The sequence below is a fragment of the Episyrphus balteatus genome, chromosome 2 (genome assembly GCF_945859705.1).
Source record: "Episyrphus balteatus chromosome 2, idEpiBalt1.1, whole genome shotgun sequence".
In the NCBI taxonomy this organism is placed as follows: domain Eukaryota; kingdom Metazoa; phylum Arthropoda; class Insecta; order Diptera; family Syrphidae; genus Episyrphus; species Episyrphus balteatus.
The window spans coordinates 111,411,583-111,439,292 of NC_079135.1; the positions used below are offsets into that span (position 1 = coordinate 111,411,583).

General features: G+C 33.1%; 1 protein-coding gene across 5 annotated transcripts in view; it reads left to right on the forward strand.

Annotated features, from left to right (window-relative positions):
* LOC129911921 (uncharacterized) overlaps positions 1–27,710 on the forward strand; it is a 79,432-nt gene that overhangs the window by 17,694 nt on the left and 34,028 nt on the right. The window contains exon 1 of one of the 5 annotated variants that reach the window (XM_055989934.1): positions 9,000–9,781. The exons of the other annotated variants lie outside the window; for them this stretch is intronic. The gene's annotated coding sequence lies outside the window, so the exon portion shown is untranslated. Of the gene's footprint in view, positions 1–8,999; positions 9,782–27,710 lie in introns of those variants that run through there. 5 annotated transcript variants of the gene reach the window in all.

Genomic DNA, 27,710 nt, shown 5'->3' on the forward strand with positions numbered 1-27,710 from the left:
TTTTTCGAAAAGAAACTACAAAAATATGACTTCCAAAGTTTAAGTTTGACTTTTTACAATTACAAAATCCGAACCCTATTTGAAGACCTTTATTATTATTTTATTTTACCTTTGCTCGTTTAGCTACTTTTTATTTTTTGTAAAAAATAGAATCGCGCATGAATTAAAATAAAAAATCCCGCGTGCTAGTAGAAATAAATAAATAAATAAAAAAAAAAAAAAAAAACAGATAAAGACAAAAACAAAATAACAGTTTGTGTAACATTTTTGTCTTTGTTTCCTTTATTTTTTTTTTTCATTTCGACTATATGTATTGGAACGTTGCTGTGGTGAATGCTAAAATGTTTTGTATGCACCGTTACACATGAGTAAATTTTTTGGGCAAACCTATAATGGAAGTTGGGTTTTTTTGTTCTGTTGTTTTTGTAGTTAAAAACGAGCAAACGAAAGAATAGATTAAAGTTTAAATTCAACGTTATATTGACAGTAACAACGTTGGCAGTAAAATATTTTAAGTGTTTGAAATTGTAACAGATTTCAGTTTATTTTATTCGAAAAAAATAAAAACACTTAAATCACACCCATAACATGTCCTCTTTTTTTTTATTTCAAAGTTTAAAAATATCGTTAAATTCATTATAAAGTTCAACTGTCAGACATAAAATAAACCAACAAAAAAGGATACAAAAAAATGCAAAAGTGCAAGAGTAATTGAAAAATGATGTACTTAATCCCTTAATGGAAAAATGAACAAAACTGTGTGTGTAGTGAAAGATGATTTTGCTATTTAAAATACTGTATACTCTGACAGCTGACGATGATTTCTCAACCGGGATTGTCTAATTAGCAGAAGCGCCCTCTAGAGGGCGTACAAATTTTGTTATAAGAAAACACCGCAACCTCCCAAAGTTGAGGAAATTCCTCTTGCCTCTTTGCCTCTTAAAATTCTCAAATGTCAAATATCAATGGCAAAATAACAACGTGAATCTTTAATTTCTACATCTATCTACCTACTATTACTTTTTCATCGAGATTATTTAGCGGTTAATATTCGCCTTCCTTTGGAGGTGGTAGACTACTCATCTTCTGCTCGAGTAGATAGATTGTGTGGTTGGTAGTACTAGATTTCTGCTCATGAATAGGCTATCACTTTCAAAGAAACGCACCTAACAGTGAATTTTTGCTTGCTACATCCACCTACCTTCTATAATTACTTTTCCATCTAGACTATTTAGCAAGAAATATTAGCCGCGTTTCTAGATCTGGTACTTCATTTAGCACATTTTTGCTCGAGTTATGATGTGTTATTGGTAGTACTAGATTTTTACTCATGAATATTCTACAACCTTCAAAAGAACACAATCTTTGGCAACTTAAATGTCCCTTATCCGTCTATGAATCTGGCGCTTAACATTTTCAAAGGAATATTTTAAACCATTTTGCGAGACTAATTGGCTGCGTTCAAATACATGAACCAAAATTCATTTTTGACATGTAAAATTTTAAAAGATCCAACTTCTACTTGGAAGTAATGTGTGAATTACATAACGTAGTGGTTTTCAATAACTTTGGGAGGTTTCAAATTTCTACCAGTAGATTACTACCGGTTTTAAATGATATACACTTTCAAAAAATCAATGCAATTCCCATCAAATTTGGCAGAAGAGCATAGTTCTTGCAGTAAATGTACTAGATCATCTACTCATGAGTAAACACTAGCACCTCCAAATTATATTAAAAACAAAAACCAAAAGTCGGGATTGTGTGGAAAAATTTGGACGTCGGGAAGGTATTTTAACTTTATTCTTCCCGAGTTTGACAAGGCAGTCCCAACACTCGAAACCTTCATCTTCATAATAATGTGGTTTTTATAACTTCTGAAGTTCTTACTGTCACTTTGACAGTTCTGTTTCATTTAACATGACATCAAATAATTCATCCCAGAGACAAAATCAGGAATTGATTCAAAGCCTTAAAGTTTCATATTTTCAAAGAATTAATGAAAAACACGCGCATCTGTGCAAAAATACCAAAAAAAAAAAAAGAAAAGTTAACAGCTTTGGATGACATTCCAAAACAGACAAAGCAATACACATTCTGACAACACAAAATTCCGAGTTCAAATTTTATTCTTGATCTACATAAATCAAAAGGATTTTTGAAACTTTTTTTTTATTGTTGTTTTCAAAAAGAATTTTATCATACATTTGTTGTTGGTGGTAGTAGAGTAGCAGTCATATGTTGTTATTTACGTTCTTTCCCCAATGTAGCAAACATATCTCCGCGTTCGTATGAAAGAAGAATACAATGTCATATAGTAGATATGTCTACATGTGTATGTTGTTTATATGTATCAACTCATTGTGCACACAGTGAACGCATTCCATTGCTTTTTTTGTTTTTTTTTTTTGAATTTATTTGCAAAATCGTTGCAGCGGATACAAAAATAGATCCAAGCAATTGGTAAATATTGATGTTTTTTTTTTGTTCAGTTGTTATTGTTTTGTGCGAAAACTGAATTCCTGTTTTGTAGAGGTATCTCTCTCTGTCGTTGGTCGTCGTCATGGCACTGGACATGTTGTTCGATGACTTTGGCTTCTTGCTTGGCTTGTTTTGTTGCGTTCGCTTACAACTAAACTATATACAAAGTCGAATCGAAAAGTCGTTATACAACTTTTTTTTTATTTTTTTATTATTTCTTATTCACCTTCGCAATCAACAGAAATTAATGTTTTTCCAGACCATGCTGCTTCGCGATACAAATACAACTTTAAGGCATACAAGTGGGTGTTGTAGTATATGACAAGGAGGGAAAAATAACCAAAGAAAAGATATACACACAGTTGGTATATGTGAATGCAACGAGAATAGGCGAAACTGTATGAGAGTGAAAAAAAAGAAATCGACCTCCAAATGAACTCTCAACTTTGTTGGTTGCACAGCATTACCATTATATAAATTTTTTTTGTCAGATAGCTAAGATTTATTAGAAAAGAATCGAGACACCCTTATTGCGATTTGCAACTATCAATCAATAATAATAAATTGATAAAAAATAAATTTCGATATCGTTTTACTTAATTCACAAAAGTTTTGAAAGCAGAGTGTGCTTTCCGTTTGCTTGTAAATTTCATTAAAAAGTTGACCAGTTTTCTCACAAATAAGGTTTTAAAACACCAAATTTCAAAATTTATTTTCTTTGAATTGATAGTTGACAATCGCAATACGGGTGATAAAAAAAAAAAAAAAAACAAAGCTAAATATAATAGGAAATATAAGTAAAAAAGGATCCCACAAACTATTCCTTCGAATTCCTATTCAAAAAGTTCGTTGAACATGGGTTTTCCTAGCGAGTTAATACCAAAATTCTCTCCAGGTTGCATGCTGGGGACATAAAGTATTTCCCATATCAGGAATACCAAAAACTACTCCATCGAGTTCAAGCGACTCTATGGACCCAGGATCTCTTAGCGAGTTCTGACCATACTTCTTTATTCATTGGCATGCCGAGGACATAAGGTATTTTCCATATTAGGAATCCCACAGGCTATTCCTTAGAGTTCCTCTTCAACTGACTTTTTAGACAAAGGTTCTCACAAATTTTTGACAGCTGAAAATTTATCTTTTCATCTCAACAGTGTCAAAAAAATATTTAACCCAATTCACACATGGCCTTTATTTATGAGCTTCTAAAGAATACCGATTTTAACTAAATCTAGACTTAAACGTCAAGTCCTAAACTCGTACAGAGAAAATAAAAGCAAATTTTTCAACACAAAGCGATCTATTTTTTGACACTTCAGTGTTACAACAACTTCACGGATTCTCAGGATTTTAACTCTCTTTCCGGGTCGAATTTGTTTTAAAGTTTTGACAGCGAAATGGCAGTTGAATTTCAAAATTCAAAATCTACAATGACACGTTCAAACTTGGTCAACATTCAAAGTGTGGTCAACAACTCCGTGAATTCAAAACTGTGACCTCAAAATTTTTGAGCTAAACTTGTCTAATTCGTTTGTGCACCGTTTGTCCACCAAAAATTTTCGTTTGTCTATCCTTCAAACAAAATTTTAGAGTGTTGTTTGTCCACCTCAAGTTTTTTATATATACCAATAATCATCGTTTGTCCACCTTCCGTTTAGTAGATATTAAAAAAAAAAAACAATTTTTTATACAAAATATATTTTTTTCTAGTAATGATTTTGTATTTTTCAAAAATTCAAACGGCCATCGTTTGTCCACCTCGAAAAATGGATTCAAACCAAAAATCAACGTTTGTCCACCTTGAGTTTAGGAGATATTAAAAAAACAAATTTTAAAAATTCCCATAAAATATTACGCATACACCACAGTGTACCTACTGAAAATTTCACAATCCCCAAAAATAACTCTTTTTCAAAAATTCAAACTGTAATCGTTTGTCCACTTCAACAAAACGATACGAACAAAAAATCGACGTTTGTCCACCCTACGTTTAGGAGATATTTAACAAACAAAATTTGTACTGAAAATTCAAAGTCCCCTAAAATCCCCAAAAAATACCCCGTAACATTGGAGGTGGTAATTTACTCATGAGTAGATCTAGTACTACAATAATAATTATACATGATCTCCTACTCGAGGACATGGAACGGGGCTATACAAAAAAACAGTGTTGATCAACATAATGTGAACGCAGCTTAATGGTTCAAAACTCGTAAGGTGCTAGCAAGTTGGCCTGCAAGTGGCCTGTCACCTGAGTCACATCAAATTTATAAATATAAATTTGAATGATAATACATCTGTATAGACTACTTACATGCCAAGGCCCCTATTCCGGTTCTATGATAATACAAAATGATAACTTTATCATCAGTTAATTTAAATGTGAAAAGTTTTTTATCTAACATATCACAGAACTAGAAAAGCCCGCTAGAACTTGCACGTGCTACCGAAGGCTTGAGTAATCCTTTAAGAATTTGCTAACTAACCTATATCATAAGAAATGTGAAAAACCAGCGACCTGCTTTCAAATTTCACTTGAACCCACCTAGGTTCTTAGTTGTTTTTCTGTCGAAATTGAATGCAATTTCACTGACGACGTGCAATTTGTCAAGTGGGTAGGTAATTGATAAATAATTGGGTGATACAATAGCATTTTTATTTAGATATCTAAACAATTAAGAACCTGTTTACACGTCAGCAAAATAGAAATAGGTAAGTCTACCTAGGTACCTTTTTTGCTAGACAAGTTGTTATTTCTCGCAAAAAAACATTGTTATCTATCGTTAAACATTCTTGTTTGCTTATTTCTGAACTAAAAAAAATTATTCATGAAGCGCATTATTTTGTATTCGTCATAGGTTTTTTTTTTTATTTAACAAACGCTTGGTCACCCTTCACCCACCATCATCGTCATCAAAGCCCATTCCGACCATTTAAAACTTAACCTAACCTCTTATGTTTTTTTCGTTCTTTATTTATGTTTCGTATAGTTTTTCTTTTGGCTTCGTATAACTTGAGTTTCACAACTCTCGCGCAATATTTGGAATGAACATGAGCAATTAGTCATTCTTCTTTTTCTTTTTCTTTGTTTTTGTTTTTTTATTTTCTTGTTAAACCGTTTTGTCGATTTTTCATATCCATACACTCATGACACAAAACGGATGACGTGTATTATTTTTTGTATGGTGATTCCTGCTTCCATCTCAAATTACTTCTTATAGAAAAGTCACCTTATACCACCATCTAACTCTAACACTCATCGAATGAATTCTTCTACTACCTACCTTTATTTCTTTTGATGATTCAAAGACAGAGCTTAGCAACACCGCTATTAGTTAGTAGTTTTTTTTTCTTTTATTTTTTCATTTACTTTTTGCGAAAGTAGAAACTTACCTCTATCTATCTTAAGCTTTACGAATACTACTTACCAATGCACACTGCAAAACAACATACTTGTACATTATTTTTTTTTTGTTTTTCATTTAAAGCAACGTGGTGCACTCTTTATTTTTGTGTGTTGCTGTTGTTGCCATTGCCATTTTGTCTATTCCTTGTTGTTCCACTTCTGTTGCCATTGAACACACAAAGTCAATGCACGATGGCAATAAGGGTGCAATGCAACACAACAACACATCAAAAAAAAAGAACAAGAAAAAGTGAAGAGGGGGGGGGGGGCTTGGATAAAAATACGATCCAGTAAAAAATAATATTATGCGATGAGTAAACAACAAAGATTGGAAGAAAGAGAAAATGAAATAAACAAGTATTGCCCACATTTGTGTTTAACACTGAAAAGAGATGTATAAAAGCTTATACAAGTTATTCAAGTTTTAGATACAAATCTGTCAAAATAACTGTCAGTGTCATTTTTCGGAATAATCTTGGTTTAATTCGTTTCAGAACTAACTTCATAGAAATCTGTGCAACAACTACACATTCCTAGATAATGTGTTAATTCTTGTACTAGATCTACTCATGAGTAAACTACCACTGGAACGGGGCTTTTATGGAACTATATTGGTTACAAGACTTAGGAGGTCCAGTGCTTTCAAAAATTTAAGCAAAACGACCATTCAATCCCCCCAAAAATCAAGAGCATGTGGCATAATTCAACAAGTGTTTAGTAGATCTAGTACAACAATCAGCAATAGATCTTCTTGTCGATGTGGCTGTACTAGATTTCTAGTCATGAGTAGTTTACACTTCCAAGGGAATGCAGCTATCAGCACCGTTCCTTTGGAGGTATGTAGTAGTTAACTCATAAGTAGATGATCTAGTACATTTACTACTAGAACTTCTTATGTTCTTCTGCCCTGGTAGATGGAAATTGCATTGATTCCTTTAAAAGTGGAAAACCACTAGGAAGCTACTAATAGTACTTTTTCACCTCTCAAAGGAACAGGGCTATTAATAACTCTTATATTCAGAAATATTCGTTATAGTTGACTCTTCAAAATCGTAAAAGTTTAAAATTTCTTCCCTTATTCCTAATCTGAAATCCCCTGTCAATTTGACATTTCCCACAATTCATTTACGAACAAAAATGCAACTACTTGGCAACTCTATTCCATTGCATACTGATACTTTATCCATTAACTCTGCACCCTCACACTTGCATGACATACCCATTGCCACTATCTTGAAAACACTTTATCGCATTCACATATCGCATGCAATGTTTGCAATCCCCCCAGAAATACGACAAAAAAAAAGAAGCAATACTCGTTGTGTGTTTTGTTGTTTTACTCGTACCTCTCGTACCTACCAAAATCGAAACAACAACACAACCTATATGTAATTTAGAAAAAAACATCAAAACAGAATTGATAGAAAAGATACAACATGAACTTTACTTATCTATAGAAAATATACGATAGATGATGAAGAAAATGAAGAAGAAGAAGGAAGAAATAATAACAAGAAATGAAAATAAATAAATTGTCTGGGACTGCCTCTTATTGTGTGTTGCCCCGATGTATTCATTTTTCTTTGTTTGTATGTTACTTACTTAACTATACTATACTACCCTCAGATTTACATTGCTGTGCAAAATAATTAATGTACACAAATTGCAAGACTCCGAAGAACAATAATTTGATTTTATTAACCCATAATGTCGACTTTTCACGAGTCGATTTTTGCAGTGCAGCGAAGCTTTTCGACTCGTGTGAACGTAAGCCGCAGGTGATAAAGTGACAATCCCCATAGAAAAATCCTAGTCGACTTTAGCCGTGCGACATATCGTGCGGCTAAAATCGACTCGTGAAAAGTCGGCATAATAGGGATTTTTAGCATATTCCTCTCAAGTGTCAAAATCATTTACTTTGATGAATCTGACATTTGTTTAATACCACTGCGTTTAATTGACTTTAAAATTTTGCATCTGTCAGTTCATTTAATAGTTGTCACTTTCAAAGATTCAGAAATTTTCATATTTGAATGACTTTTTATTTTGCTTAGTCATCGTTGACACATGAAGAAACAAGTACGGTATTCACATAGGCCTCAATAGGCCGTCTCATTTTGACAGTTCTGTGAGTCCAATGATTTTAAATGACGGTGTTCACATTGGCCTTATTCCACCGGGTCGTTTTTACAGTGATGTTAACCCAAAGATTTGAAATGTTTTTTTAATTTTCTAATTTCGTTAGTCAAATGTCAAAATAAGAATAAAAGGTATGTTCTGATGACAAATTGACAAGGAATTAAGCCGTGTTCCTTTTAAGGTAAAAAAAGAACTAATGAATAATATGAAAGTCATAATTATGTATATCCTGTCAGGTGGGTGCAGATGAGAGTTTAATTGATAATCTATTCAATTTCGTTCAGTTCTCTTTTCATACATTATTACCTAACATTGACAGTTGACTATATTTCAGGTATCGGGTAAAATCTAAAGGAGGAATATGTGGTTTTTGAGCGGTATGTACTATGTTCATGAGTTCCATCGTAACTCCTAAAATACTTATCGTAAATTGACAAATGAGGTATCGTTGGATGGCTCCTGCTTGACTGCTGGTTATAAGACATCACTTTAAATTGAATATGGCGTCGTCTTGATATAAAAGTCATGAACTAATAATGAACAAATAATTTATGACGAAATTATTGTTTTATACGTTTTCATACGTTTCATAGAATATGATTTTAGAGTAGTTTTTTGAACTTGTTTTTTTTTCACATAACTGTAACAGTGTGTTCACATCAGAGATACCCAAAGGAGATGGGAAACTTTCGTACGTTTTACCCCCCAAAACCCATTTGTTTATTTCGTGTTGTTGTAATCTCTTTTGTATTCGTGAATAAATGTGAAAAACACACATAGTGTAGCCACGGTGTTTTTACGCACACCTAAGCAAAAATGTATAATTTTTCACGCATACTTAGCCAAAAATGTATATTTTTTCACGCATACTTATCCAAAAATGTCTAAAGCAGCTTGTAGGCAAACCCGTATGACGTCAGAAGTTTCTCATCTCTTTTGGGTATCTCTGGTTCACATATTCCTCGTTCTTCTTTCTGCTTTTTACTACCTACTTTTTTCCTCTGCTTCTTCGATTTTCGTTTTCGTATGTTCGTTCAACGTTCAGAGCAAAACTCTGAGGCTTTGTTCGTTCCCCTCAGTTATCGCAATTTTCATTTGTGTATTAGTACCCCGTGATGACTGTTGTATATCGTTCAACAATTTTTTAAATAGATACAGCGATACAATACGTGACCGTAAAGCAACAGACCGGAGAGTTGAAAAAGTGTGATTAAGGAGAAAAAAAAATTAATTCGTCACTTACTTTGTATTATAATCTTTTCTTCTTCTTTTATTTTTTCTTGTATTTCGGGAGTGATTTTTATATCTTTCAAGAAAAAAAGGTATTTTACATAAAAAAAAGAAAAAAAAAATATAAATTTTTCCACCGCATCAACGTTTTCGCCTTTCTCTACCTACCTTACCTATTACCTACCTACATATATTTATTTCAACAGATATTTTCAAATAAAATCAAATTATTATACAAAAAAGTGTTTCTCGTGAGAGTGTATTTCTGGAGAAATTAATTTTTAAAAAATATAAAAAAAAAATCTTTTTCTAAATTTGAATGGGAAATTGTGCATAATTCATGTATCTAGATAAATTCCTCCTTTTGAAGAGAGTCAGAGGAGTGAAGAAAAGCGCACGCAGTCCAATCTCAAGTACAAAAGAGTCGTTGTCATCATCATCATCGTCGTTGTCGTCGTTGTGAACACCTTGGTTAAACAAAGCAGCAGCAGTAGCAGAAAAAAAAAAAAACAAGTGACACAGGTATGAAGCAAAAAAAAAGAAAAAAAAGTGAGAGCGTTAAGTGGTTATAAGATCATCAGCAGTTTTTTTTTTTTTCATTCTTTCCCAATTACAGTTAGTCTAACTAGATTTTTAATGCTAGGTAGGTAAATCACGTCTTTTTTAGACAGTTCTTAAAATGCAATAATTGAAAGTCAAACATCTGCTAGCTACATATATCTGAAAAGCTATATAAAATTTCTCTTTTCACACCGCAGAATGTTGTGTAATGTCATTTGTGACAGAAGAAATAATAAAATTATGAGGAAAACAAAGAATGTCAAGCATAAAAAAAATGTTAAAAAAAATAATTTTCTTTGTCGTAGAAATTTCTTCTTTTTAGAAAAATTTAAAAAAAAAATTGTTTTTTTATTCATTGTTTTTATAGATACACAAAAAACTGCATACACAAATTCTAAGATAAAGTTATAAAGGTATGTGCTTTTGCATTGTTCACCAGTCCAGTGATGTTATTTGTGTAGGATTTTTACTTGTATTGTACTAGAATTTCAAGTTAAATATTATGTTTTTGACATTTGAGGAGACAAAACCCTATTACCTAAGCATTAATTAGTTGCTTTTTTGTAGTTCCCGTTCTATTACTTATTAATCACTGCAGGTGTTTAGGTTTAATTGGTGTTGGTTGCTTATCGTCACGTACACCATTTTTAATGATCATGCAAACAGGTTCAAATTTGTATCGAACTCCTGTCAATTATATTTTTAACCTGAAATTTGATTGTGTGATGGTTCAAGAACCAATCTTCAAAATGTACGCACATGTCAAAAGGTTCAAGGCGGACTGTCAGATCGTGCAATTTTGTCCTAAAAACGTTTGAGTATTTTACACACAATTTTTCTTTCTCTGAGAGGATTTCATCCCCACTTTTAAAATTTGACAGATTTCATATTTTTCCTTCAATTTTTTTCGAAATATCTTCATGCTTTCCAAATATTGCCTTTCGAAATGAATGGGTTGGTTAAGTTAGCCCTGTACTGGCATCTCAAGTCTCTCAGACGTCGACTTTTAGCAAGCTTTTAGGGAAGGTAATGTTTTGAGATAAGTTCTTCCCTACTTTCTTATCAGATTGCAAGCAAGCCACATCCCTGGAACTTAAACTTCACTCGTAACAAACGAACTGTCTTTTCTAATACAAATTTTGACAGTTGTTAACTTTATAACCAATTTACTCAGTTGCATGAGTAGGGTTGCCAACTTTTTTAACAAGGAATAGAGTATATTTGGTTTCAGAGACGAAAAAAAAAGAGTACATTTGAAAAAAGAAGAGTACCATTTATTTCAAGTCTTGAAAATGTATTTTTTTTTTTTTTGCTTCTTACAGTACATAACAATTTTTTGTTGTTTTTAAAATATGTGTATGACTAAACGTTCAAATTCAAAATTCATATACATTAAGAGCTCATTTTTGATCAATTTCAACAAAGCCCTATTCCTCTCCTCTCGCCACTTCATATTCAAGACCTAAAATACTCTCTCAGTGAATGCTGAAGTGGCAAGAACAGATAGAATATGGCTTACAATTTTTGCAGTTATCAATATAATTCATCGAAATAAAAATATATAAGAAGGTTAACTCAATTTTAAATACCTTGATATTTTACAAGAAAAAATCTAATATTTTCAGGTCTTAAACAAAGCAAAGTAAAATAGAGAACAAAATTTGAATTAAACAAATAGGTCGTACTAAAACAACGACAAAAATTATAGTGTTTTGTACTCTCTAAATTACAATTGTTCAAATTTAGAAATATATTTTAAGCCTCGTTCTTTTTTTCATTCAATTCTATCTTTAGAAATATGAAAGTTATCCACCAATTTGTAAACGTTAAAATGCTTATGTTTATGTGGTGGTACACTCAGCCTTAAGTAAAAAAAAAGGAGTATTTTGACGTACTCTATCAGAGTTATAGATTATAGAGTACACATACATACGTGAAAAAGAGTACAATACTCTTTTTTAGAGTACGGTTGGCAACCCTATGCATGAGTAGCCTTATACTTTTCTTTTTTTTTTACTGGGATCAAAGAATTTAGGTGAGAAATCATCCTTATCTCATCAAACTGGTCTTAGCTACATTTGTTTTGCTGTTGTATAACATCACTGGTGACAACCTACTCTCGTAGTGGATTTTTGTGTATTTTCTTCATCAGGCCACCACTACACTAATAAGAATGTACTTTACTCACCCAGCACCAGCAGCAGCCAGCCATAGCCATAGCCATATAGTCAGAGCCAAACTACTTACTTGCGATTAAGTATACATTAAATTTTCTATCTATCTCTCTCTGTCCTACATAGAAATTATGGCAAAAAACTAACTTAACTCTTTAAACTCTCAGTAATGTGGCCTGGCCTGGTGTGTTCGAGTGAGGATAGGATGGATCGAAAGAAAAAAGAACGAAAAAAAAAAAAACAAAACCAATGGCATCATCGTTATTTTATCAAAATAGAAATGGAAAATATATAAAAATTGTTGCATGCGCTATTTTAAAGTTTCATTAAAAATCAACACACATACATACACAAATACTAGAAAAAACATAGTAGTATAAAACTTGGCGGGTTTGGTTGGTTTTTGTACTGTGCGTCGGATGTGTCCATGATGTCGACGACGACGATGTACAAAGACTTGCCGTTTTTATCGCATCATGTTTTGATATCGTCCGACGACGGACGATGAACGACGACGTTCGTCGGTGGTTAGGTTGTTGTTGTGTGTTGTTTTGTGTTTACCATTACCATTTCTCTCTTCTTCTTCTTTGATGTTGTGTGTTTTTTCTTGTGTTGTTGCTTACCATCATCATCGTCATCATCATCCACCGTCCTCAGATAATTGCCATAACATGTGAGCAGTGAAAATTTATTTTTTAATGGTTAATGGGAAGAAACTCAAGGGAAAGAAAACAATGGAACTAGGAGTTTTATTTTTATATATTCCGGTTGTATGGGTCTATAAATTGTTGAAGAAAATAGAAAAAGCAACATGAAGTGTACCTGAAGGAGAATTTGTTGTTTTTTTTTTTTTTTGTCTTCTTTTTTTAAAATTTCATTGTTTGTAAACTTATGTCTTGGTAGTTGAAAAAAAGTGATGCAGTGTTTTGTTTATTTGTTTATTTAAAAACAAAAATGAATTCCAATTTATTTTTAAAAAGGATAAGAATAGATACTTAATGAGGAGGGAAATTGTTATAAGAAAATGTTTATTTTGTTTATTTATAATTTTTAATCATCTTTAAGTGTACTTGTACATGAACGTTGTTTTAATTTGAAACAAGAGTTACATAACTGTTTTTAATAACTTTGCCTTCGTTGTGTTGTCGTCTTAAAGACACATTTCAGAAATATTTACGAAATTTGAAGAAAATGAAAAGAACACGACTAATGTTTTTCTTTGACCGCTTGATACATGCAATCTAACACGCCCATTGTTTGAAATAGGTTTGTTTGAGTCCATCTCGGAAGTGTCAAATTAGTTTTATGTAAATCAAATTTAAGACCCTAAATTTTAAAAACAATTGTTTCTGCTCAGAAGAACAAATTAAGCAGCTATATTTTTGATAGTATCTAATGAAAAGCAATTCAATTTCAATTCGATTTTGGTTTATTGAACTTGCTATTTACAATTGACTTAAAATACATAACTTATTTCTAAGATACATTGATAGATACAAAATTTTTTTGGCACAATGACAAAGTTATAAAATATAAACAAATATAATACATGGATAAACTTAATTTAAAAAGTCTGCTGTCTAGGTTGTCCTCGGGGTGTTCAGACCCGGATGTCCAGTTGTTGGGTTGGTTTGGTTGGTTTGGTTGGCGTTTAGCCGCGGTAGTATGCCGAGTGGGTGTCGTGCTTCTTCGTTGTCCATTGAAATTATGTGCTCATCCAGTATATCCAAAGCGCAAAGGTACCTAGGTTCGGGATGTCGTTGTTGGGCTGTCATTCTTCTCATCAGCTGATTGGGGTTTTTTTGCTTCCTCGTAGAGTCGCTTGTTGCTATAGTATTTCTGCCGCTGTCGGGCGAAGATAAGTCCGGTGCATATCCTCAGTAATTTTCTCTCGAACATTTGTAGTTCCTTCATGGCTGTTTTGGAGATGGCGTACTATACCGGAAAGCTATAGGCAATGACTGGTCACAGAAGCTGCTTGTAGAGCAAGAGTTTCGTTGGTTGACTTAATCCTGTTCTTCTTTTCATCAGAGGGTGAAGGCGATTGAAGGAAAAGTTGGTTTTTTTTGAGGAACAAACGGGAGTGAAATCTGAGGAGCTCGTTTCTAATGAAAAGCATGCTTTATTGCATGTAGTACTTATAAAAGTTATTTCGATGGACTGTCATCTTAGAGGTCCTGGGTTCAAATCCAGCCTTCACTTCTTAGATTTTTTTTCAGGGGCAGTGCAGAATTAAGAAAGTCTCCAAGCCGTTGGGATACGGAAGTTTATTAGAAGCACTAGAATAAAGCAGTGAACTTAAGAACCGTTATGACTTGGCAAATGTCCGGTTGTTCAAAAAGATGAAATAGTCTTCTACAATTTTCACAAAGAGATGACAGTTAAAATTTCCAACAGCGCCATATTGAGAATTACTTATCATCGAAAATTGTCATTAAAATTTGTTTCTAGCTTTTGGCTAATACTTCAAGATATTCGTTTCTGTTGGCATTCTTGGCCTACCTAAAGAATAATCGCTATTTTCTTTCCAATTAAGCTGATGTACCTATTTCACAAAATTTCGGTAAATATCCGATTCAGTAAATCACCGATAACGAATAATTTTTGAAACGAACAGTTCTAAAAAATATATCGAACAGTTTTTAGAAAACAAATTAGGAGTGTTCATGTTCATGTTGTTGAATCAGACAACCCTGTATTTTTAGTTTTTATGGCGTATTTGAATTAAGGATACTTAAACTCCGAACAATAACCAAAAACTGTTTATAAATGAGTATAAAGACTTTCATTATGATAATCGCTACTTTTTTATTTCATGCAATGATTTGGTGCTTTTTACCACAATGTGCTTTGTTTGTGTAGCAGAATACAAGAAACAGCTAATGAGCATTCCCAATTGTCAAAACCAAAACCAAAAACAGCCGCGCATGAAATCAAAACAAAAGAGCAATCTCTCAACACACTATAACTAATCCACCAAATTAAGTTCTAATCCCAATGAAATATATGAAGTTGCGTCACCCAATTCAGAATATACGATAATTTGCCAACAGTTTTATAAATCTTTCATTTACATTACAATCAATTATCTACCAAGAATCTCTTCCCCTTTAGAAGAGAGGGAACCCAGAAACCTTCATATTACACACCCCTGACACCCCACACACATCCAAGTGGTGGGCTCTTATCTCAATTTTCACCGCATCATCATCAAAATCCCATTCGAAAATTGATTTCCTTGTAAATGCCATACTGTTTCCGTTAACGAACTCTCTCCTGATAGAACGCCTTTCTCTCCTCAATTTCTCTTCTCGATTCCCTGGGCCATGTTCCGACTATTGCAAAAAAAATAAAAATCGTGTGGAATTATAGTACCTAGTACCTACTATACTTGAAAAGGAAGAAAAATCGATGGAAACGAAATTACACCCGCATGACATTTGCATATAGCACTCTTTACTGTGTGGACTATACAACACAACATCACATTAGGTGTATACCTAGATGTGACGATACATTTACAGCAACCCCTTAATTCTTTTTTTTTTTTGTGAATAAGACTGTGTTTTGTTGGTGGCGACAGGGGGCGCGTTACAAAACCCTCCGTTAGCAGCCCCCAAACGGAAAAATAAAGTAGTTCTCTGTGTCTTCTTGTGCTGATGTGTTTGCCTTTGTGTTTTGGCTCTAAATCGGATTATCAGAACGAGGTGACGATGATTGGGAATGTCTCGAAATGAACAGAAAATAAATTCCCCTGTTGTGGATTACAAACTGACAGTACCTCGTTTGTCACAATGGTGCGGGTACTGATATAATACTCGTAGCTACACCACTAATGTGTGCCACTTTGTCAACGGCCCCATTTGACATTTTCTACATCATTTTTTCTAATGAGAATGAAAAAGTATATATTTTTTTCTCTCTCGATTCTTCCTTGTTTAAGAGTTCTAAGAATTTGACAATGTTGTTATATTTTTTTTTTTCATTTCCTTGATGCTTGAAAACTTTGTTGTGTAAATAACAAATCAGAGAAATGGAATAGGTACCTAAAAGAAGACAAGTCCGACGACAAACTTTGTTACACGTTCTTTTCTTTTGTATATTTTTTTCATTTTTTTTATAATCATCAAAAGGGATGTCGTTAAGCAAAAAAAAAAAGATACTCCAATTGTGTGTACATTTTAAATCATCATTTTATTTTATTCCTCTGGCAGGACTATCTGCATTTCCAGGGACACGAAACCCACTTTCAACGTTGATTTTTCTGTGTCACAAACTCACAATACAAAATGTTGGATGAATAAAAAAATGGCGCACTCAAAATTGCACAGTGTACTCGTACACTGGTGAAAAAGTCAAAGCCTGTCAGTTGATAAACGTCGTTGGTCGTATCCACACAATCAATTTCAATTGCACTTCCACTTAATGTACATCGTACAGTGTACATTTTATGCTGCTGTCCGATAAGACGACAAATAATGACTTTATATGAGTTATTTTATGTGCGATTATGTATATACTTAAATTAAAATTGAAAGAATTTTTTTTATTATACATATATACTTACAGTACATACAAATGTACATAAAAAACCAATACAAACGTCCGTATATCACATAATGGCAGAGATTGAATGACTTATATGTAAAAATTGATTAAAAAAAAAAAAAACATCATTAAGGGATGTGTTCAGTAGACTGGCTTTTTAGAACAAATCTTTAAAAAAAAAAGAGAACAATAGCCTAAAAAGGTATAATGAGGGCAAGGAATGATGAATATGCATGAACTTATTGTTTTTAATACTGTTCTCAGTATTTCTTTTTAGTTTAGATAGAAGCAAAAAATGTAGGTAACAATTTGAAAGTTTTTGTTTTAATTTGGGATTGTATTTAGTTTGTGTAAGGGCAAAGTATGTGGGTTCAATTTTGTTTTTAAATATGTGGGGTGTATGTATTTGTAAAGACAGTGATAATAATACATAAAACATTCTGCATAAACCCTTCTAACATAACCCAACTCGGAACGAAAGAAAAGAAAAACAAACAAAATATGATTTTGTTCCAAAAATAACTCCTTTTTATGCAAAATTATAATATCTGGTGAGCTTTGAGTATACTCATAGTATGAAATAATATGACTCAAACTAGTTAGCATTTGACATTTTAACCAATTCTATTGTTAAGACCCGACCTTTTAAAATCACCAAACGCAAACGATTTTCAAATCAAACATACCCACATTTGCTGGATCACTGAACGGAAAAATTTTTGTTGACGTTTATGATTTGACTTTTATTAATAAACTTAAAGAGGTTAACACAATAGGTCTGTTTTGGTACTGCCTAAAACAGAAATATTTCAACTTTTTTCAACATTTTTAGCCCAACTTCTGTTTGGGTACTCTAAAATGGTGTACCTAGTTTCGTACATTATTTTTGACAACAGCAGAAATATTTCTGTTTTAGGCAGTACCCAAACAGACCTAATGACGGTCATTCCATTGGCCTTATTTCGGCGATTCATATTGACAGTTCTGTGTTGCAGTCTCAATTGCACTTCATGGTGAGAAAGAGATAGCCAAAAGAGGCAGGACATGAAAAAAACAATAATCGTCAAACTCTTCGCACCGATGAGGTTGAACAAAATTGAATAGCGACTCGCTTCAGACATTTAAAAATTCAAGCTATCCTTGACAACGAAATTATATTGTTTGGAATCCGGCTCTTCTATCGAGAATGCGTGCTTTTAGTATCAATAGATGCCTTCTTTGTTAAGTAAGTAACTATCTTTCTAATAGTTCACTTCAAGTTGTGTTGGATGGTTTCTGATTTTTCTGTCTCCAAAGCTATTTCTTATATTCATAAATGATCTTTTATCCAAGACTTCGAATCCACTTAATTGTTTTGTATGATTAGTTCACATATGCATACTTTATATTTAAAGAAATGACGCAAACTAACATGGATTGTGAATGTGTATATATCATTGACGTTTAAAAAAGAATACGCTAAACTTCAGTCTGGTGTGACAACGTTACGTCAACTGTCAACATGCCACAATTCACACACAATTTCAAAGCAACACATCAAACAAACATAACAAATGTGCATGCATAGCTTAAACAATGTTACGATACCTCACGCAGACCGTAACGTGTCGGTTGTGTCATATGTCTGCTATCCGCCAGATAATCCCAGAATTTGTATCGATAAATACGATGAATTCTACTTTTTTTCTCTTGTTTGCTTGCTATTTTTTTTTTTGACGCTGATGACCTTCTTTTTTTTCGCATCGCAACTGAACTAGAACAAAGAATCAACACAAAATGTAGATACGTTACGTTTACGTACCATATACGCGTCAGTATCTCTCTACAGAAACCTATGTCAAAATCTACTCTTTTTGTGTAGAGATATAAAACAGCGTGAAACATAGCTATCCTATCTCGGGATGTTTTGTTCAGTTGTATGTGTTCTTATGTGCAAAAACAAGAAAGAGAGAGCGAATACGGTCAAATAAAACATGCATTAAAGCACGTAACAAAAAGGGATTATAAAACCTTCATCGACTTTGTAGTTTTATACGAGTATACTCTTAAACTTAAAACACACCGAATCCAACCACCCACAAAAAAAAAACCTGAGGACATGGTTCAACACAACAACAACAAAAAAGCCTTGGTTGCACATTTTCATTTACATATATAATAAACGCAGCAGCAGCAACAACAACACCCGGCGCTCGTCGTCCTCGTTCGTTGTTTTGGTTTCAGCTACACCACCACTGCACCAGCATCACACGACCGACTAGGTCGCGTTCTTTTTATGTTCACCTTTTTCCGATTGCATTTCCTATTTCGCTGGTGCGAATTCTGCGCGAAGCGCACACCGACACGAAGCTTGAATTGGGTTTTGTTGGGTGGGGGTAGGTGTATTACGTGCGGTACAATACAACACCGTGGATTACTTCCTTTCCATTCATACCTATATAACGTTTACGTATACAGACACTATCGTTCCAACAAACTCATCCCTGGTATCAACATGTTGCTACGCGGGCTGGTGCTGCTGCCGCCACCGCACCGCGAAAAATGAATGACAAATAATGATGGCGAAAACAATGATTTTTAAGTGCACAATTGCGTCGTACATATTTAATCAAAACGGGTTCATCATACTACAAGTAGTATGCCTTTGTATAAAAAAAAAAAAAATGAGAATACCTATGTATATAAAATAAACATAATTTACAGTAGATAATAAAAAAGCATTTTGTTGGAGAATATTCATTTTTGTTTTTAATGCAAAAATTATCAATAAAACACCACGGGATGAATACATATAAAATCAATAAAAGTACTTTGATGAGCAAATCTAAGAACATTGAACGTTTATCATACAATAAGCCATTTTTAATGAATGCATTCTAAAACAAGCCACACACATGTGCAATAAAGTTGCTGCAAAATATTGCCTGAAACCAAATTTGCATGTATGAACACTAAACACAAAGCATTCAACCGTTTTGTTCGCCCTTTTACACTTGCAAATTTGCGCGTAACATATCGAACTTAATAATTTCGGAAGTGGTGTTTACGTTATTGGTTCATGGAAGTAAAAGCTGTCCCACACCAATAACGACCGACGACAAAAAACGCCCCGCCAGCGTTTTTGTTCGAAAAAAATTCCACACCTGAACGTCAGCGTTCCGGTGTTCAATATTTTTTTATACAAAAACGCAGTTGTCGGCGTTTTTGGTCGTCGGTTGTGGGACAGCCTTAATACTATATACAGAGCTGGTTTGGAAACTATAATTATCTGTCTTTGACGTAATTCATATTGTCGTGTCGGTCGTCGGTATGGGACATCCTTAATGCTACAAAGTTGGTTCGGAAACTATCTATAATTATTCTGTCTTTGACGGTGTTCATATTGACCTCACTCCGCAGACTCATTTTGACATGGAAGAGACGAGGAAGAGATAGCCAAAAGAGGCAGGAAATTTTAAACTCATTTTAAATCTTTGGAATCCCAGAAATGTCAAATGAGTGAGGGCAATGTGAACACCGCCTTAGATGTGAACAAATTGACAACTGATTTGAAAAGATATAAACACACATAAGTGCGTTCTTAGTAATTTGTCAATTTGAGAGGAAGGGAAGCTACATTTGGCTGGCATTTTTGACGTTTATGCTTATACGTCAATTTTTTATTTCAATGTTTTCTACTCATTTTTAAAATTGATTATGTCAAAACGGGAAAGAGATGTAATCAATAAATCCAATACATGGGACTTTATGAAAGACAACAACAATATACCTACCTTGAATTTTGTATTTGTTTGGCAAGTACACCAGGAGTTTTATAGCAATAATGTCTTTTTCATTAAACGAGAATTGAGCCTGTACATTTGCATCAGTGATATAAATTACAAATGTAAAAGAATTTATACGTCAATTTTTTTTGGCCAGAACTAAAGCGGAGTTTAAATTTATATTGTGTGTGTAAATACAAAAGTAGCTATTTTATTCATCGTTTTTGTTCAAATTAAATAAAATTGAAGGACACGAGTAACAAAAAATATTAAATGACATTAAAGTAATGGCATTAGTGTAGGCTTATCTCTACAAAATTCTAGTTATTATATCCTGAAACTGACAGGCAGACAAGTTGATGAATTTTTAATGAAACCATAATGTAGATATATATGTTGTTTGGTTTAGTTGGTTGGTTGATTTTGTGACTGAAGTAAGATTGGATATAATGTACATAATTGTTTTTAAATGACATTATGACTTTGTGCTCTTTTGCTATATAGACTGGAAATTGGTATTATCTTATATACAATGCAAACAGATTCAATTCAAATTTAGTTTTAGATAAATCGATAAGGATATTAAACATGAGTTTTGTAGGTAAGGTTAGGTTGAAATGGCTGCCAGTGTCTGTTGGATAGTCACAATTTTTGTTTTAATTTTTTTTATCAACAACAACAAATTAATGACAGCACTGCTTTCAATAAAAAGTAGGACACTTTAATCTTTTTTTTTTAATTTGCAGGCTACTCATGAGTACTTTACCAACGATTTTAAAAGAATGCACATTCAAAGAAATGAATGCGTTTCCCATCTACTCATAATTGATCATTTACTCTTGAGCAATGAGTAGTCTACAATGGATTCTAAGAAAAGCAACAACATATGTATGTCTCTCAAACGTCAAACTCTGTACCGGTTGTCACTTTAGCAAAATAGTTCAGAATTGACGGCTTAACGAATGTTGAACGAACGACGCAAGTTCGCATTATAGCCAGCGTTATGGGATTGTGTGTTTTCGATCACTCGCACATTCCATTTTGACATTAGCCCATGTAACCTTACATAAACTAGCTCATGTCTACTTGCAGTAACATTGACAAACTTTCAGCATTATGTAGGTACACCGTGATTTTAGGATCCGAACTTAGTTCTCGTTAAAAAAAAAAACAAATTTCAAAAATGAAAAATGGCTTTCCTAGTGATCTGTCTTTTTTTTTTATATTGCACTGAACCAAATCCTTACGTAAATACAACGAAAAAATTCGTTGAGCCAACGACAATTTAATTAATTTTCAGCCGGTGAAAAATTTAATTGGCTCAACGAAATGGCTTTCATACGTTAATGAAGAACTTCATCAATTAACGAAAACTTTCGTATTTTAATGAAATTTTTCATAAAAAATTTTGATCGAGAATTAATGAATTTTTACATCACTTTACGAAATTTTTTCATCAATTAACGTAAAATTTAATTAAAACTTTCGTAAACTAACGAAGTTTTTCGTAAATTTTATGAATATTTTAATTAAATTACGAAAAAATATTCGTTAGCTAACGAAACTTTTCGTTGTATTAATTATTTTTTTAGTAGATTATTTTTACATTCTTTTCGTAGAATTACGAATTTTTTCGTTAACCTACGAATTTTTTCATTCATTTTTATTTTTATAAATATTTAATTGGACCTGTTAAATCATTGATTCAATAGTCCAAACCAAAAATTGGCGTTTCGACCCGGTGGAGCTCACTTAAGTCAACTGATGAGTCCGACTTATCGTGAGACACCTTGTCAATACGCAAATATTTTTTATATTCAGCTCAGCTTACATAGATTTTTAAACAAAAACCTAATGTGAACTATATAAAGCAAGATTCAATTTTTAATCATTAAAACAGAAATGCACCCAAGTCTACGTTTTTTTTTTGTAAGGCAACGATTTTTTTCGTTAACTGATGTATTTTTTCATAAGCCAAAGTAATATTTCATTAGTATATGAAGAATTTTCATAAGCTTATGAAGATTTTCGTTAGTTAATGTTGAATTTCATAGGTTAATGAATTTTTTCGTTACTTAATTAAAACTTTAATAAAGTAAGGAAAAAATTCTTATTTTTATTCTTTAAAATGAGTATGAAATTTTTCGTTAATTGATGAATCTTTTCATTGAATTGGATTTTTTGGCACTAAAAAGGGAGAAAAAGTGTATGAAACGTTTTCATTAATTGATGAAGGTTTTCATATTATGAAAAATTACATATTTTCGTTGAGCCAACACATAGAGAAAAATATGACCCGCTAAAATCTAACAGATTGCCATATTGTTTTACCGTCCATACATTTCATAAGGAAATCTTATTAAAATCAACGATTAATAAGGTTTTTTTAAGGAGATTTCTTATTATTTTTATAGAGAAAATCTTATTAAAATTTGACTGAAAAGTTGATTTTTTTTGCAACTTAGCACTAGAACAAAAATCGCGATCAATATTTTCATGGCAGGTTGGTTCAGGTGGTAAGGTGGGCGACTAATGATTTGAAGTCTCCAGTTCGATTCCCAGCCTGGTCATCGTTTTTCTATTTTTTTGCAGATTTTAAAACAATAAGGAAAACCCGATTGTTTTAATAAGGTTTCCTTCTTGGATGAAAACCATAGAGAAATCTTATTGTTTTTGTTCTATTTTATGTGGTCTATTTTTCTCTGTGAACGAAAGTTTCGTTGGGCCAACGAAAATGTAGTGTATGAAACGATTTTCGTAATTTTACGAAATTTATTATTTTCAGTGTGGACAGCCCGTCGCGGAACTCATTCTTCGGCAATCTTGGAAAAAGATTTTTTTTGAGAAGGCATTTTAGTATTTTTTTTTATAACATATCTCTGTCACATGTGATCTCCGACATCTAGGATAAAACAAATTCTAGTACTCTCAACGAATTTCATACTTAAAAATTTTTGCTAGGAATTTAGAAGAAAAAAAGAGAAAATTGTCAGCTAAAATTTATGTTTTACACCCAAAAAATTTATTTAAAAAATACCTATCCTATAAGTTATTCTATCAAAAGAAACGAATACATACAACTCATTAAAGTGGTCCATTTTTAACAGTTTATAACCAAGAAGAAATTCTATTAAAAGGCTCCTTTTCAAACGAAGGTTTTTCGCAAAAAAAAAAGAAGATTAATGACTGCCTCGAAAATGCACTCTTTTTTATTTGAGAATCCTTAAAATTTTTATTTTATGGCTTCATACATAAAATATACATAGTAGTTGTGCAGTTTATACTTTCGACAACAAGCGCAGAAGTCAACTTGCTGCACAAAATTTTCCCAGTACCTAAGGTACCATACCAACTAGCTCACCTCGTACCTATTTTTTTTTTGTTTCATACATTATCCATCTTGTCCTTTTATTATAATACAAACAAAAATAAAAGGAAGCTTCTCTATATGTATAAACATACTTACAGTTGTGTTCAAAATAATAGTAGTGGCTGCATCAAAAAAACATTTTTTATAATTACGGTGCTTCTACGGTTAAAAATTTAGTTTCTTTGATGTCAAAGTTTGTAACGGTCAATTACTGATAAATGTATCATAGTTTCAAAATGAAAAAGAAGGTTCCAAATAATTTTTCATTGACTTTTGGTTGTTCTTTCTAATTTGACCTGTTCAAAATAATAGTAGTTAAAGTTATTTTTGAAGAATTTAAAAGCGGTTTATAATAAAGAATATTTATTTTTGGTTTAAAAGTAAGTACTCATATAATATGAACAATTTAAAAAAAAAAAAACGATTTGTTTCGGTTTTAATCTATTTAAAGTTCGAAGAGCAAAACACTGCAGTTCGGATAACGGAAACTTTTACGAAAGCTGCTTGAAGAAGGGAAAACCTACTTGGAAATTCAAGGTTATATAAGGATGCTCCCCTACAATGGTAGCCAATGCAATAAACTCAACGAAAAACCCGAAACGTGCGGTAGAAAAAGAAAAAAGACCGTCGTAGATGACAGGCGTATTGTCCAGATGAGCAAAGTTGAGCCTTCTGCATCGTCGTTTCAAATCCAGAAGGCTTTAAGCCTGGATTGCAGTGCAGTGAACATTCGGAGGCGACTGTTAGAGACTAATTTGTACGCTTGAAGTTCACATAAAGTACCGCTGTTAACAAAGAAATATGTTAAAATACTAAAATTTTCGACCCTCCATGTTTAACTTTTTCCGTCGTATACTTTGGAACATATTCCGTATTGGGTGGACGTCGGACGTATTCTGGAGATCCAGTACCACCAAAGAGGACAAATTTGCTCGCATCAGTAAACAATATGTTACGCTATTACTTCGCTGGCCAGTTTATGTAATCTTTTACAAACTGGATACGCTTTTTAACATGTTTCACAGAACTTTTCGTGGACTTCAAGCGTACAAATTAGTCTCTAACAGTCGCCTCCGAATGTTCACTGCACTGCAATCCAGGCTTAAAGCCTTCTGGATTCGAAACGACGATGCTGAAGGCTCAGCTTTGCTCATCTGGACAGTACGCCTGTCATCTACGACGGTCTTTTTTCTTTTTCTACCGCGCGTTTGGGGTTTTTCGTTGAGTTTATTGCATTGGCTACCATTGCAGGGGAGCATCCTCATAAAACCTTGAATTTCCAAGTAGGTTTTCCCTTCTTCAAGCAGCTTTCGTAAAAGTTTCCGCTATCCGAACTGCAGTGTTTTGCACTTCGAACTTTAAATAGATTAAAACCGAAACAAATCGTTTTTTGTTGAAAAATTGTTCCTATTATATGAGTACTTACTTTTAAACCAAAAATAAATATTCTATGTTATAAACCGCTTTTATATTTCTTCAAAAATAACTTTAACTACTATTATTTTGAACAGGTCAAATTAGAAAGAACAACCAAAAGTCAATGAAAAATTATTTGGAACCTTCTTTTTCATTTTAAAACTATGATACATTTATTAGTAATTGACCGTTACAAACTTTGACATCAAAGAAACTAAATTTTTAACCGTAGAAGCACCGTAATTATAAAAAATGTTATTTGATGCAGGCACTACTATTATTTTGAACACAGCTGTATATGTATGAAATTTTCTTTAATACCGTCGCCGGTTACACAAAAACACATATCAAAAACAATACCTTACCTACCTACTTTCCTACCCTGCTGTCATATGCATACAAAAGAAAAAAAAAACCCTGGATTCATTAAATTGAAGTAGTAGGTACAACACCATACCCAATTTGCTACACTGCTTACCATAATTCCCGGGACATAACCAAATACTATTCAAACAAAAGACAGATATCCAAGAGAGCGAGTAGGTATAACGTGATCCAAACATAGAGTCGGAGTGTATGTATATGATGCTGCTCCTGCTTATGCTGATGAAAATCTCTCCTTTTATACCAGGTCATGCAGCAGGCACAGAGACACATGACTTTTCCTTCTTCTTCTCCAAAACGACCCACGACGACAGAGATATACCCACACCCACAACCAACCACATTGTGTGTTATGCTGCTGCTGTCAAGCTGCCCGGCAAAAATTTCCTTTGGTTTGCATCTTCATTGCTATATGCTTCTTATTGCTCTGTACTTTGCTACCATGCCACCCGCCTTATCAACTATCTACTTCCGCCATAGCTTTCAACACAGAGAGCGAGCACATTTCACCCTGTTTGTCTACTTTCATCTTTTTTTGCTTAGCACCTTCTTCTTTTTCTTCTACTTATCCGGAACCGGATGTTAAACATTAAATGGAGATAAAGAAAGAAATTTCCCCCAAAATAAAATAAAAACATCGTGTGATGTGATAAATACTTGCAAAAAGCGTTATAGGAGCAAAAAGGAGCAACGAACAATGCGAAAAAGGACGAAAGAAAACGTGGAAAGTATATCCATTACCGACAATTGCATTATGTATAATTCTCCGTTTATCCTATAAAGCACACAAAAAAAAACCCATCACCACCCACACCAACACAAAATAGCGCACCAAAATAGACAACCCATATTTTTCAACACATCTTATCAAAAAAGCAAAAAAAAAAAAAAAAAAAAATGTCCACTAAAATATTAAGGTGTATTGGCAAATCCTTGAGATCTACAAGTCTTATATGTGTGCTTCTTGTCGTTGCCGCCTAACTCGCGTGCTCGTAGCGCTGCTTGAACGAAAGAAACCTAAGAATAAAACGCGTCCGCGAAGAGAGGATTTGTGTGTTGTTGTTGAAAAGCCCGTGGGTTTGTTCAACATGTTCATCGTCGGGAGGAAAAAGTGCTCTCGTGAGTTCAAATTTATACAAAGCCTTTTTTGTTGTTGTTGGTATGTTTTTGTTTTCTTACGGAGTGGCTGGGATGACATGGTTAAAGGTCGACTCTCCCTTTGTTTGGATTTCGTTTTGGAGCAAAGTGAATTGATTATGTTTTGGTTTTATTATAGTTTTTTTTTTTTAGCTCATGTTTTGGGGAGGATTCTGCGCGTGGAATTTCTTTGTGTCGTATTTTTGCCAATTCCCTTTTGATGTTTGTGTATTTTGGTTTTGCTCTCTGTTCCATTTCTTTTTCTTTGTGCAAACAAACACATGGTGACGTCGTCGTTTTTTGTCATGTTTGGTGCTAGTTTTTTTCCATGGAACCTTCTCTCCCTCTCTGTCTCTCTGTGGTTCTCTGTTTTACCTGAAAAGTTAAAAATTTACTGAATGGGGGCTTCTTCAATGTTCAACTTTTCTATTTTATAGTAGCAAGGAAATTATTAGGTTCATGATGTGTTTGTCTTTGTGTTTTCTGTGTGTGGTTGTGTGGTAGAAATCCATTTGAAAAAGGTTAAAAATAGCAAACGACCAACGAACGAACCGAACAACCGACCAACCAGCAGATATTCAAAACCTTTGTTGCTGAAGCAGAACCAGAACAAAAGAAAAAATAGAATGAAGGATTTCGACCAAACCCAAGGCAAATAATAATAATTTTTTTTTTTTTTGTATCTTTCGTCGTCTTCATTACGGAATCTGGGTTCCTGGAATTTCTAATATTAAGTGGCTAAGTTTTACTTAGAACATGCTTCTAATTGAGTATATACTTGCAGAAGTTTTAAGGTTACTTTAAATTAAAAAATGCTACAATCGGAGAATTGTTACTTCAAGTAAGATATCTACTGAATGTTACCAATCAATAATAACTCTAAAATTCTAATCGTAATTTCATTTTCAACCTGAACGGGAATATTTATTTCCTTTCTATTTTTGATAGCTTTGAATTGCAAAAACATCAAGACCCGGTGCAAACATGAGTTTTTTAACGCTATTTGATTCTACAGGAATCAAATGGCTTATAAGCGTCAAATTAAAAGCAAGACAAGATATTACTATCTGGGCTTAGCAGGTCACTGTGTATTCAAA